General features: G+C 37.6%; 1 protein-coding gene across 1 annotated transcript in view; it reads right to left on the bottom strand.

Moving 5' to 3' along the window:
• Positions 1-13,395, bottom strand: part of LOC126759960 (uncharacterized) — a 410,786-nt gene that overhangs the window by 259,801 nt on the left and 137,590 nt on the right. The window lies entirely within an intron of this gene.

Below are 13,395 nucleotides of genomic sequence, written 5' to 3'. Positions count from 1 at the left end.
TGTTAAAGTTTGTTGTAACAAGTGCGGATCCAGAAATAGTTTTTTGTGTGGGATAAACATTTACTTGAAAAATTAAGAGTATTGTATTAAATATATATATATACAAGGTACGCTCCAAAGTAAACAGGACTTTTTGAATCTATATGTCGACTGGTGCGTTAGAATCTGCTATTTTTATCGATTGTCCAATGAGAATTTTATGACATTTCATTGATTGCAAGTGAAGTTATTGCGTTTTAAGTGTCAGTATGCTTCTGTTATCGGTGCGAAAATGAGCTTCGAACAAAGAGCCAACATTAAATTTTATCTTATAATTGGTAAAACTTTTACCGAAACGTTTCGATTGATGAAACAAGTTTATGGCGATGATTGCCTATCCCGTAGCTGAGTGCACGAGTGGTTTCAACGTTTTCAAAGTGGTCGTGAGGACATAAATGACGATCAACATGTGGGCCAATCAAAATCCGTGATCACCGGAAATTCGATCGAAACTGTGCGTGAATTCATCAAAATCGGCCGAAATCATGATTGAAATTCATGGAAATGGAATTGAACATCTCCAAAACACAGATTTATCGCATTTTGACCGAACATTTGGGCTTACGAAAGGTGTATGCACGGTTTGTTCCGCACAAATTGACTGACGACCAAAAATTGCTCAGAATCCAACATTCGAAGGACGATTATTTGACCAAAAATCACCATTAACCACTCCCCGTATACACCGTGCGACTTCTTCTTTTTCGGAAAAATGCATTTGCCCATGAAAGGAAAGCGCTATGCAGGCGTAGAGGCCATTCAAAAGGCTTGCACCTTCATAACCGCCAACGAGCTTAAACACTCGTTCGACATGCTTTTGGACCGTGCAAACTGTTGTATTGAAGCAGAAGGAGACAATTTTGAATAAAATAAATTGATTTTGGCAAAAAAAAACCATTTATTCTGTTTTTTAAGTCCTGTTTATTTTGGAACGCACCTTGTATATAACTGTCCGCAGTTCACCGTGGATCCGCCCCTGCTTTAATCTTTGACATGTGGGTGACATACTTTATTGCAATGTTTAATATTATAGTCAGTTCGCGTATTGAACAGAAAAATTTCACAAAACAAAATGATGTGAGCCAAGTTTTGAGAATCTTTCAAGAACTTCTTCTGTGGTGACTTCAATGTCATCAAGCATGAAGAACGTAACGTCAGGCCGATCAATCTATCTTGAAGCATGTTCGTCCTCAGCCACGTTTTCATGCGGCGAAGTGTCGAAAAAAAGCATTCAGAGCTCGCATTCGTCATCAGAAGTGTGCAGAATATGCGAAAAAAACTATGAATTATGGGATATAGGTCTATATTACAGTTTTTCAACGTTTCCAATGGAGTAGTCGTTAACTTGTTGTCTTTTGCTTCTGCCCTCAATGGCACTGCCAGTTCACCTTTGAGCTTCAAACGTCGAAAGACGTTGTCATTATTCAAAAGGCTTTTGAATCTATCTATCAAGTAGGCAATAAGCTTTTACGTTTATTTGGTTTTCAAAGCACATACTTTTCTGGAAGCAGCAAACTTATTTGAAATCCATTCAATACTTCTCTAGAATAAATCAAATCTTCGCCGATTCGAATGTATGCTGAGATCCTGTAGTATTCTTCGCAAGTTCTCACGTACAAATTTTCGCGTTTTGTTTGTCGGCTGCAGATTCTTGGTTTCCTTGGCGTCTGAATAAATGGATCGAAAATGTCCCTCAGCTTTTTGTTTTCGATTTCGGAACTTACAAGGAGCATATCTATCACATTTGATGCCTTCGCAAGATCGATCGATTTTTTCTGAAGAATCACGCAGAGTGCATGAGTTAGAGATGGAATATCACTTAGACGAAAAATCCCAATTATAAATTGAAACTTGGACACGGCTGTGATGAGTATTATTGCTTTTCCCCCTGATTCCTTATTTTTTCAGTTGCTAATTTGTCTATGTTAGAAAACTTGGAGGATAAGCCGCGGAGAATGTATCAATCGGAGGATCTTATCTTGTACTCACTTGGGAACACAATCAGCCTAGTGATGGCTAAAGTGCGACCACTTACGTTGCATTTTTTGAGGACAAATTTAGGTAGGCTTTATCTATAGTGGTAGCTGAAATATGGTTTTGGGTGACAGTTGTCATATGTTTTATTTTCGTTGTTCTCGAGTAGCTCAGCGCAATTCATTAGATAGTCATTCTGATGCATAAAGTCATAATTTTCTAAGTATTTCCTGTTATTTTATATAGTGGATAGTTTGAGCTCAATCCGTTGAGTTCAATTTTCGATGGCTCGATCGAGCATTTCGACTGATAACTGAAGATTGTCACGAATAATGGTTTGCTCCAAGGCCTGAATCGAACTGGTATTGTCCGCATAGACTTTAGAATTTAGCTATCCCCACAGGAAAAAGTCTAACGGTGTGATATCACAGGACCTTGATGGCCAATCGATCGGCTCAAAACGTGAAATTGTTTGCTTACCGAAGTGTTCTCTCAATAAATTCATTTATTGCTGAGATGTGTGGGAAGTGGCGCCGTCTTATTGAAACAAAATGTCGCCGAGATCACGAGCTGCAATTTGGGGCATCAAATAGTTGGTTTTCATTGCGCAATAACGGTCGCCATTGACGGTTACGTTCTTACCTGCATCATTTGTGAAGAAATATGGACCGATGATTCCACTACGCAAAGCAAATCAAACCTCTGGTTTTTCCGGATGCGGCAAATTTGCTTGTTTACATACCAAAAACGTCAGTCCGTGTTGCTGCGAATCGACAATCCACGGTCTTCGTGTACTCATCTACGGCTTCTCTTCATTGCGTGCTGGACGTGGTCTATTCGGTCGAATATCATCCAATAATAAATGCTGGGTCTCAAGATGGGTGATCGTGTTGCGAAGCATGCTCAGCCGTAAGCCTTTCCATGATGATGACTCACGTGTGATCTGTCAAAAAAAGGCTATTGATAACTCCACATTTTGTGATTTACTACTTATCTGTCTCTAATCCTACTGCTTGTTTAAGCTTTTAATTAGCTGCCTGATTTGCTAACACGGTCATTTAAGTATATAAAAACGCTAAATTTAATCAGAAAAAAATCAGATCGATGAAATTGGGAAATGATGCTTGCATTGGTGTACTCGTTGCTGGTAGAAGTTTGCGTAATTAAAAGTTCCAAACCGTTGGCAGCAGCAGCAGCATCACCAGACACACAGTAACTGGCAGAGTCTTTGCTGTGGTTAGCTGGAAACAACTGAAGTAGCCGCAGGAAACTAGTAATAAATTTTACGAAAATCAATGTAACTACATATGCAGGTGCATACATATGAGGGCGGTCCGATAAGTAATTGGTCTTGTTGCCCGATGAATCCACAACCATAAGTACCTCTCAAACGACTGTAACTTCCTGCGTAGTATTGGTTGTTCGTGTATTCGTGTGATCAAAAGACTCTATTATGCCGAAATAAATGGCTGATTTGTCGCCAAATCCGAGAAAAGGTGGCGCTATTTGGCGAAGAAAAGATTGTTATTCCAAACCGCTCAAAACCGTGAAAAATGTGATCGAAGTAGACTACAAACTGCTGCTTTCCTCCACAGTATTGGCCAAATTTCGCTCAGTAAGACTTCTTTCTTTCTTTTTTCCAAGCGTGATAAAGCCGCCGTGGCCGTGGTGTACTTTGAAGATCTCCAGAAAACGAATATTTCCGTCTGGTTAAAGAAGTTGGAGTGATTCGCCAAATAAGAGGATTCCCCAGAGAAACAGATCTCCATTGTTTTAAAATTTTAATTTTTCTTTGTTAGGCTACTATATTATTGGACCACCCTCGTATTCGTATACGTATTGAACTGAGCTAGGCAAACTTTTATTGGGGCATAATTTATGCATGCCACTCAATTGGTTAGGCGATGTTTGTTTTGCTTCGGCTGCATTGAGTATTGGAAACTCCGTTATTCATTGAATTTAATTTATTTTACTTAACATGATTAGTACACTCACAAGATATGTGGCACAAGAGGGCAGGACTTACATCCGAGTTAATCCTTGGAGTACTCAGGTGAGCTGGTATTGTTTCCATTCATTGAATTGATTTATAACTCATTGCATTCGAAGAAATAGTATTAGTAATACATAACAGTTCTTAGCTACAGTTTTGAGTTAAGGTCCTTAGAGAAAATTCAAGCAATTTTTGGTAATGTTGGCATATTTTAACATCTCTTCTAACAGATTTGTATAATTGTGAAACTGTTTGTAGTTTAACATATTCTGTCAAATGCTCTCTTTAAGCAATAAAATTAAGTTTTAAGAGACCATCATACCCGTTTAACATACGACGCAGCATCGGCCACGATGACAACATTCGGCAAATTTTTCATTTAAATTATTTGTTGATAGCATTATTGCTCGATAATTCTGAAAATATTAATAGGAACAAATTTAAATGGCACCTTCGAAGGCTTAAAGTGCACTACAATCGAAGTAAAGCCAACGAAAGTGACAGAGTCACACCCCTACCACATGCTTCTGTTCGGGATTTTTCTGGCGTTTGGTTGAGTTTACATTGATTGAGCAAATCTGCGTGTGCTGCATTTCAAATACATATCTGGCAGATCGCGCTGGTTCGTCCAACTATGCACACTTGCCATCACAAACACCGCCGCGTAGTTGGCTTGGTGTGCGTCGGTGAATCACGTTCCATTTACTTCTTAAACCAAACAAGCAAGTAAATGCACTGAGGTAACTTGCATTGGTGTTGGGTAACGGAACTTGGTTGCCGGATGTTGACAATTGGAAAAAAGTGTAAAATCGCTTAGTTTACGTGACTTACAAATTATTCGAGACTCTATTGATACAATGCGGTACAAAAAATGCAGTACCAGCGGTATATACATATATACAGTTGTGTTCAATCTAATAGCAGTGCTAATATCCTGCTAATTCTGATTCGATTTGGGTTGTTTATATTGAATTTAGATTGAAATGTGTGTTCACAAAAATAGCAGTGTCCCACACTTGATTAACCAAAACAAAAAAAAAATTGAACATTTTGCTTTCTATTACGGCGAATTTTGGATTAATCGAAAAATATTGATCTGGCAAAGGCGAAAATGTGGAGATCATTTCTTTCAACAACTGCCATCCGATAAAATTTTTGATCTTACCAAGTGAAACCCGATCGGAGAGTGGACAGTTAAAATCCCTACAACTAGTAGAAGAAAAACTTTGTTTGGTGCGAAAAGCCCAATCTTTCTCTTATAATTTACCTCGGGGCAGAAAGGTGACCAGCATATACCAAGCTCATTTGAAGTTAAACCATCTAGTAATAAACCGCCAGAAGAGAGCGGCGGTCCTACTTCTTTTAGGCTAGTGAGACTGCACTTTTTGCAATTCCCCCCATGGTCACACAAAATATTCGAATTATGAAGTAACGAAATGCCACTGGGATTAGATATTTCTTTAGTTGTCTTAAACTTACGAATTTAAGCGTCCTACTATCAGGGTGGATGGAGGATGGATGAGCTAACGAGATATATGACGACATGGACAAAGTTCAGCCAATTAAGAGACAGCGATTAAGCTGGCTAGGTCATGTCGTCCGAATGATCGAAAACACTGCAGCGCTGAGAGAATTGGCCGAGAGAAGAAGATGGAGAAGTAAGACCACCAAATCTGGTAGATACGGTGGCTTTACATTCGGCCTTGCATTAAAGCATGTACCAACTCGCAGTTCTATTAATATGTACACAACTGTATATATAATATGAAAAATATACAAAAGTAAAATATCAAATGAGACTGTGTGGAGCTGAGGCGCTGCAACTTGCTACTGTAAATGTCACTTACAAGTGTATTGTTGCAAAGTAACACTGACGCAGTGTCAGCAGTTTGCAGGGCACTCTGCTCGCAGTTTGCGAACTTCTGAAATGGCATGTGTCATCAACGCGTGTGGGCATGTGAGTGTGACAATTGTGGCAGGCACGATTTTTCTCTTCTCGCTGCCGTTTCTCTTTTTTATTGCATATTTTAGTTTGCTTTACTTCGTTTCCACTTCACTTTCCAGCGATGTAACGCTAGCAAGTGATTTTCCCATTCAGCTCTAGCTCTCCTGCTATATACTATATATATTCTGTCTGGATTTTGTTTGGTGCTGCACTTGATGATGATGCATTTAATGTATTGGCAAAGTGCTTACATTAGTGGAATTCCTGGTGTTGGAGTTTCAGATTACACTTTCGTGAAAGAAAAGACTAAAAAGTGAAGGACGAATAAATCTTTCATCTCTATAAATAAAAATCAATGTTTGGTAGTATTAAAGAAGTTCGAAAATTGTTATAAGCCGACGTGTATTTATTGTCCGGACAAGATCAAGTTCATAAGAAATACAAGTTGGACATAAATCTTGGCTATTCTTAATTAGACTCTGGTAGAGTCTGCTGTGCTTTCTGCCATATAAAGTTAATATTTAACTCTTAGAAAGCTAATTATGCATTTTATAAAGAGAAGTCAAAGAAATATACATAAGGAAAAGTTTCTAGCAGTTTCTCAAAGATGTAAACTGGTTGCTCGATCGAAAGTGGTTCAGAAGTTCTTATATACCTAAAATCACAAATTTGAAATGGCTTCTTGCTTTCTGTAAAAGTTCCACCTCTACACATGCGTTAGTCTCAAATTAATCATAGTGGTATATAGATCCATGGTCACGGCAAGTTCAGCTATTCAAATAGCAATATCAAGATCTCGCTCACCTCACCTCAGTATATCAAGGATCGATATAAAAATGGGGAACATGTTCTGAATTGGTACATCAAGTTTCACATTTAAAATCTCAGCATAAAATTGTGAACAATACAAGGAATTCTTTCTTAAACTTTATTATAATATTTAAGGAGAAAATGGTGTTTAGTCACTACAGCAAAAATACTAATATTTTAATAATTAATAAAGGAATTTTAGTAGCCAAGTGTCTGAAAATTTTAATTGCTGCTCCTGATATGAACAAACATAAGAAAGGTGCGACGACGAGAAGCTGTAATCACAACAAAGAACCGAATGATTTTCTGTTCGAATTGCACTCTTGCTCTCTGACATGTGCGGAATGGGATAGATACCGAGAATTGAAGAGGGAAGCGAGACGCATTTGCAGACAAAAACAGAGACAGCATGAAATGCGTGAGTACGACAAGACAAGGGTAATGCTCGAAAATTCTACGAAAAGATGCGGCGACTAACAGAAGGTTTCAAGACCGGAGTATACTCTCGTAGAACCCCCAAAGGTGATCTAGTGACAGATGCCCAGAGCATAAATACTTATATTATGAAGGCAACACTTCTCTAACCTGCTGAATGGCAGTGAAAGCATAACATCAGGATGTGGCGAACCCGATTCCCCAATCGATGACGATGAAGCAGGCATGCCATTGCCCGATCAAGATGAAGTTTGAATAGCAATTACCCGTCTGAAGACAACAAAGTGTGGCTTTAGACCTGGAAAATCTACAATTGACTAGATTTTCACCATGCGCCAAATCTTGGAAAAGATCGTGAAAGAAAGATCGTCAATTTTAAAGACTTTGACAGCGCGAAAAGGTACTGATTCTACGCCGCTATGTCTGAACTTGGTATCCAAGCAAAGCTAAACGGCTGATACTACAGCCGATGGAACGAAGAGATGTGGGAGATGTACGGTGACTTTGGCAAGTGAATTAAGAGACATCGGCTACTCTGGCTAGGTTGTGTTGTACAAATGTATAAAAACACCCCAGCTCTGAGAGTATGCGCCGCAGTGCCCTCGAGGCGAACAAAGGAAGAGGAAGATCTCCACTCCGTTGGAAAGATCAGGTGGATAAGGACCTGCCTAAATTAAGAATATCCGATTAGCGCCAAACAGCAAAAAGGAAGAACGACTGGCATGCTGTTGTAAACTCGGCTATCACCGCGTAAACGGTGTCTACGCCAATAAAGAAGAGGAACGGAACGTATTACACTATTTTAGGATCATTGTAGCCACATGAGGAGCTCTGTTGGTTTTTATTTGCATATCTTAATTGAAAAGCTATATTTATTATATGTATTGTAATACGCGATGTATTACAGTTTGTCTTAGAAAATGGCGAAAACGCATGCCAAGTTGCTGAAAGCTTGAATTTCTGATCCTGATGATATCGGCGCCAATCGAACAATTTTGATTTCATCGATTCCGTTCTGAAAAATTTGATGTCAAAGATGCACCACGCTCTGGAATTGGCGATACATATGTACTTGTAGATAAAATAATGGAAATCGTCGATTCCAAAAGTGCGGCATTTAAGCATTCTTATATTTTACCATTTTAATAAGGCTGGATATAAAATAAGCTCAATAGAAGGGTAACACACGAATTAATTAAAAAACATGATGAACAAATTTTCATCTGCGAAACGCAGAAAGATCAATCCATTTCTGAAGTGGATGGATGCTGGTGATGCAAAGTGCATTACTTACGGGAATTTAAAACAAAAACAGTCTCAGTTGAATTGCGGTGAGCCGGTGCAAACGATGGCTAAGCCGGAATTAATTCAGGAAGATTTTGTAGACAGTCGTCTACTATGACCTATACTGTTAATGATTATACTTTTTGTAATAAGCCATCTTCGGCTAATAGCATAGTAACTGTGTGCCACCAGGACAAAGCCGCGCCACACACATCGATAGCGACTGAGCTAATCTATAGCGTTCACCTCATAGTTTGAACCCAACATCAAGTTATTACTACCTTTCGTGTATAATTATACCTGACAACATGTGGCTACAGAGTTACCAACAGTTGAATTTTTAATGCAAAAGTAATGGATATTTCATTAGTCCTAATATAGTAAAGTTTGATGTTTTTGAGGTAAGTCAGACCGTTTTGACATAGGAGTGCCATATGTGTTTTCTGCATTAATTTAAATTACCCATCGATGCAAAAAACATAATTAAATGGCGAACATTTTCGCGCGATTTGTTGTAAAACTTTCGATCTGGATTAATTCAGCAACAATGAATTTCATTCAAGTTTTGGCGATGTGGCTCCTCTAAGGACCAACTATTATAGATGGTATGGTGAATTAAGTCGAGGTCGTAAATCACTTCAAAAAGAATTGCGGAAAGGTCATCAGTTATTGTTCCAGAAACTATTATTGCTATACACAAACTAATATTGCCAGATGTTATGTGATCTATCGTGAGAAAGCGGCAACTGTAGGCAATAAGGTACCGGCATATATTCAGAATTGCAATTAGTTGTAGAAAAATGTCTGGTTCACGTTCAATCCCACACAAATTGCCGATCTCTCAAAAAAGTCTCGAATCGATTGGTTAATGAACAAGTAAGGAAGGGCTAAGTTCGGGTGTCACCGAACATTTTATACTCTCGCACGATAAAGTGATAATCGAGATTTCATTATTAGTCATTTACATATTTTTCAAATACCGTATTTGTGTAAAGTTTTATTCCGCTATCATCATTGGTTAATAATGTATATACTATACAGAGAAGGCATCAGATGGAATTCAAAATAGCGTTATATTGGAAGAAGGCGTGATTGTGAACCGATTTCACCCATATTTTGTACATATCATCAGGGTGTTAAGAAAATATTATATACCGAATTTCATTGAAATCGGTCGAGTAGTTCCTGAGATATTGTTTTTGGTCCATAAGTGGGCGACCACGCCCATTTTGAATTTTTAAAAAATAATGCAGATTCCTTCTGCCATTTCTTCCGTAAAATTTAGTGTTTCTGACGTTTTTTAGTCGGTTAACGCACTTTTAGTGATTTTCACATAACCTTTGTATGGGAGGTGGCATGGTTATATCCGTTTTTTCATTTTTGAACTTATATGGAAATGCCTGAAGAAACGACTCTATTAGAGTTTGGTTGACATTTTAGTAGTTTCCTAGAGATATGTACAAAAAACTTAGTAGGGGGTGGGGGCCACGATTAATTCAAAAAAATTACGTCCAATATGCCCCTCCCTAATGCGATCCTTTGTGCCAAATTTCACTTTAATATCTTTATTTATGGCTTAGTTTGACACTTTATAGGTTTCCGCCATTTTGTGGGTTGATTAAACTTTGATTTTCCCATTCTTCGAACTTAACCTTCTTATGGAGCAAAAAAATACGTGTACCAAGTTTCATCATGATATTTCAATCCAGAAACTCAAGTTACAGCTTGCACGGACGGATGGACGGACAGACGGACGAACGGACAGACAGACATCCGGATTTCAACTCTACTCGTCACCCTGATCACTTTGGTATATATAACCCTATATCAGACTCTTTTAGTTTTAGGACTTACAAACAACCGTTATGTGAACAAACTATAATACTCTCCTTGGCAACTTTGTTGCGAGAGTATAAAAATATACGATAGCAGTGCTTCGAAACATGCCTCTGAGAACGTGACAGATGATGAATCGTGGATTTATACATATGAGCCCCGAAGTAAACAGCAGTCGACTGTATGAGAGTTTCAAAAGGAGGCGAATCCAACAAAAGTTGTTCACTGTATATAAATATAAAGTATCTTGATAACTGACTAAAGTGTGTGCTTTCTTAAGAGCTTCCAATCTTTGCTTAACGAATTTTAAACAGCTTTTTGCCATTGTAAATGACTCACAATACAAATTACTGTAAAAATTAAAATACATAATTTGTTACTAAAGATTATTTATTAATATACTAGAGGACCCGTCCACGCTTCGCTGTGGCTGATACATAGATAATATTACTACTACGAACTATATGATTTCTTTTAGTTGGATTATAACTATTAGTTAATGAGATATAGAATTTTTGTAATCGCAACTTGTGTTAGTTTACAAAAAAATGGATCATAAAGCATTTCATGTGTTAATAAAGCATTGCTCTTTTGGGGAAAATACTGTTGAATTTGGGCTCACCGCTGAAAAGATATTTGCTAAGCTGGAAACAGGCGAAATGAGCAAAGTTGGTGCCTCGCAAGTTCTGAGAAGTGTTTAAGTGCTCTCTAATCGAAATAAAGTCGAACTTTTGCGTCGGTGACAGAAACATAGCTCCATCATTTGCCACTGTAGTCCAATCGACTGTTATTCTAGTGGACTGCAATGATGAACCGGTTCTCAGGCGTCGAAAGACGAAAACGGCCGCTGGAAAGGTTATGACATCAGTCTTTTCGGATGCACGTGGTATAATACATAGGTTAGGTTAGGTAAGATGGCTGATCAGAGATCGCACATGGACTAGAAGTAGTCCTTTGTGAAGCCATTGAAAATCGAATTCCCGTGTTCGGACTTAGAGATCGGCAAACCGTTTAGTATCCAATACAAATATAATACATACTCAACGATTGATTACTGAGCCAGTTATAATCTATTTCCCTGCGTATTTGGTTCAGTTCTTTTCTTCTATTCCAAATACTTAGCAATTGTATTATTTTTGAGGAAGAATCTGTTTAAAATTGTACGCATACATATATTCAAATGATTCCTACAAACATGAATTTTGAACAAATGCTTATTATTCGAAATATAATTTTTGTATTTATGAGTTGTATTAAACTTTGACATAAAGAAATAAAAGGTATCCTATGTCCTTACCCTGGTTCTAAGCGACCTCTTCACCAATTTTCAGCCGTTCTTGAGTTATAAAGGGTGTAACTAACAACAACTTTCTTTTATATACATATGTACATAGATTAAGTAAATGAATGAACTGGTGTTCAGAGGAGCTTTAGTGCAAGAGGCATTGTTACATTACTCTTATAACTAGCATGCTTCAACTACAAATTGATTGAGCAGTTTGTAACTTAATTAGCACTTGCATGAATAATTAATCAATATTAAATTGCATGTATAGGTTAATGTAATTAGCAACTGTACATGTGCGCATAACTTGACGTGCCTAATACATATATATGCAATCTCTAATTGATTTCGCAAAAATTATAACTTATTTTGACGCCTAAAAGTGCGCTAACATTTTCAAATGTCATGCGATTGTGTCTGTGTGTGTGTGTGTATGTGTATGTGAGCCATTAAAGTGCCAACTTACTTTCACATCTGTTGTTTAAAATATGAATTCCTATGTATGTATGTGTGTACATTCTCCAAAGCTTCATTAGCATAAGTAACATTCTTCCCTTTGGGTTGGCTTAAAGACAAACTTTTTAGGCACATACCCTGCAGTGAGGACAGTTTGTACGCGACTGGTTAACGGTTCGCAGATGCTAACATGTTTTTGTAATAAAGCAAGATTTCTGAAAGCATTAATTTTCGGAGGGAAAACGAAGGCTTTGTGTAATTAGTATGCTTTTAGGCCACTACTGGAGGGCTTGAACTTGGCGAAATTTTTTCCACCCTTCCGACACAAACATGGAGAGTTTTGTATAATAGAATCTTCCTAAATTCATGGCAGTATTGTTGAGTCATAGTATATTAACGATGTTTCTTCTGGCGCCTTTCCACAACTTAAGTCCTATGAAATCGAAACTAATTTAATAAATATATAGAATTTTTGTTTAATAATTGTTTTCTTTGGTGATTTTAGAATTTATCTTATCAGACTCTACGAAATAATTTACAGCATAGACTTTCGGGTACCATGAACCACATTTTGTATATTTAATGGATATCGAGCTGCTGACAGACTCTGCGGTAGTGGTCAATGCGGAACACATATTGTCTGGCTAGTTCAGCTTTTCCTAGAGGGGTCGCATCACATTTACACTTCAATGAGCGATGTACATGGGAGCGTGCATTATAACCTGAGAAATGCATAAGAAAAACAGTTGCGTATGCTTTATATGTGTGTGCATTGTGCCATGTATGAGTGAGCACATTTTGCGTTCATGCATACAGTGATGAAGACAAGAGTATTCCATTTTCTTCAACACCAACAATTAGAGTTGGAAAAGAGCTTTGGCGTAAATTACTTTTGCTCGAGACGGCTGAGTCCATTGTTCGTTTGAAACAAAACGCGTTTAATGTTTTGTATAGTACAGTTATGTTATATAAATATGTGTATCTAAGTATATATCTTTTGTATTTGCGGCTTGCATACTTATGCACTTCGTGCTGTAAATGTAACGAAATAGTTTCGCAATGCACAAAAATTCTCCATCCATTTGGTTTCGAACAAACTCTGTCCCAATATGGTATGTTTATACACTAGCGGCCAGATGAAAGTCCTACAGGTAGCTTGTTAGTACATATTTGTATATTTTACACTAACTAAAATTAATTTTAATTGCATATATTTTTCGAAAAAAATGCCCGATTCTGCAAATCCTGCAGCAAAATGTTCCGAGCGAAAATATATAAGCTTATTAGTTCAAAGGAGGAGAAATAATTATTGCCAATTTGCTGTGGATTAGCTCCTGA

Source organism: Bactrocera neohumeralis, chromosome 5 (assembly GCF_024586455.1).
Source record: "Bactrocera neohumeralis isolate Rockhampton chromosome 5, APGP_CSIRO_Bneo_wtdbg2-racon-allhic-juicebox.fasta_v2, whole genome shotgun sequence".
NCBI lineage: Eukaryota > Metazoa > Arthropoda > Insecta > Diptera > Tephritidae > Bactrocera > Bactrocera neohumeralis.
The sequence above is the reverse complement of the archived record's forward strand: the minus strand, read 5'-3'. Positions and strand labels throughout refer to the sequence as shown.